Source organism: Elephantulus edwardii, unplaced genomic scaffold (assembly GCF_000299155.1).
Source record: "Elephantulus edwardii isolate Elephantulus edwardi_28Jun2011 unplaced genomic scaffold, EleEdw1.0 scaffold00374, whole genome shotgun sequence".
NCBI lineage: Eukaryota > Metazoa > Chordata > Mammalia > Macroscelidea > Macroscelididae > Elephantulus > Elephantulus edwardii.
The window spans coordinates 1641284-1642974 of NW_006400124.1; positions in this window are offsets into that span (position 1 = coordinate 1641284).

Below are 1691 nucleotides of genomic sequence, written 5' to 3' on the forward strand. Positions count from 1 at the left end.
AACAACAACAACAACAAAAGTTATTTTCATTTTATTCAACTTCAGTTTGAACTTACACATAAGTAATTGATGGTCAAGAAATCAAAAGATAGGAAATAAAAGAAATCAAAAGATGGAAGAAAGGAAGAAAGGGCTTTTCTACGAAGATGGCACCGAAAGCGAAGAAGGACGCCCCTGCCCCTCCAAAACTGAAGCCAAAGCAAAGGCATTGTCATACTGATGGGTGCGAGGGGGGACATCTTCAACAATGCAGGAAGCAACAAATGAAAAAGGAAGGAAAATCCTTAGTATTTGTATCAAAAACCATCAGTCAATACTGACTTATTTCAGAAAATAGTATGTCATCAAGAACTAATAGTAATGAGAGAAGTTCAATCTGCACTGAAGGCACTGCAAAAAAACAAGACCCCAGGAACTGATGGAACCCCAGTTGACACATTTATCTGACAGATGGAGCCATGGGTATGCTCAATGAAATTCCTGTGCCAAGAAATTAGTAAGATAGTTACCTGGCAAATAACTGAAAGAGATTCATATGTGTTCTCATTTCAAAAACAGGTGATCAACAGAGTGCAAAAAAGTATCAAATGATGTCATTAAAATCCTGCATAAGTATAATCTTACTGAAGATAATTTTATAATTTCTGGAACAATATGTGAACTGGCGCCTTCTAGAAATAGGAGATGGATTCAGAAGAGGCTGTGGCACAAGGTGTACTGTTGCTGATGTCAGCTGGATTCTGGCTGAAAGTAGAGGGTACCAAAAGGATGTCTGCTTGTGTTCTATGAACTGTGAAAAGATATTCGACTGTGTGGATCATAACAAATTAGGGCTGACACTGAAAAGAATGGGAATCCCAGAGCACTTGATTGTGTTCATACAAAACCTATACCTGGCCACAAAACTGTTGTCACCTGTAGGTTGGTTTAAAATCAGAAGAAATCTGAGTCAAAGTTGTATTCTTTCTCCATACTTACTACTTGTTCAGTCTTCATGCTGAACAAATAATTCAAGAATCTGGATTATATGAAGAAGAGTGTAGCATCAGGATTACAGGAAGACTCGTCAACTACCTGCATTATTCAGATGACACAATGTTGCTTGCAGAAAGTGAAGACGACTTGAAGCAGTTGTTGCAGAAGATCAAAGACTATAGCCTTCATCATGAATTCCACTTCAACATCAAGAAAACAAAATTCCTTACCACGGGACCAGTAGGCAACATCACGATAGAGAAAAGATTAAAGTTCTCAATGAGTTAATTTTACTTGGATCCACAATCAATACACCTGGTAACAGCAACTAAAAAAATCAAAAGGAGGGAGAAGAAAAAGGTAAAAGAAATAAAAAGACATACTGCGCTGGAGAAATATGCTGTCAAAACCAGAGTACTGAAAAACAACTGTGTTAATCTAGAAACTAAGGTGCGCCTGATCCAGGCCACGGTCTTCACAATTACTTGCTATGCATCAGAGAGCTGTACAACAACTAAGAATGCCAGAAGAAGAATTGATGCCTTTGAGTTATGGTGTTGGAGAAGAGTATTGAATGTACCATGGACTGCTAAGAGAACAAACAAGTTTGTCCTGGAGAGTGTGAAACCAGGATGCTCCTCGGAGGCAAGGATTTTGAAGCTCTGATTGACGTACTTTGGGCATATTGCAAGGAGGGACCAGTCCTTGGAGAGGGA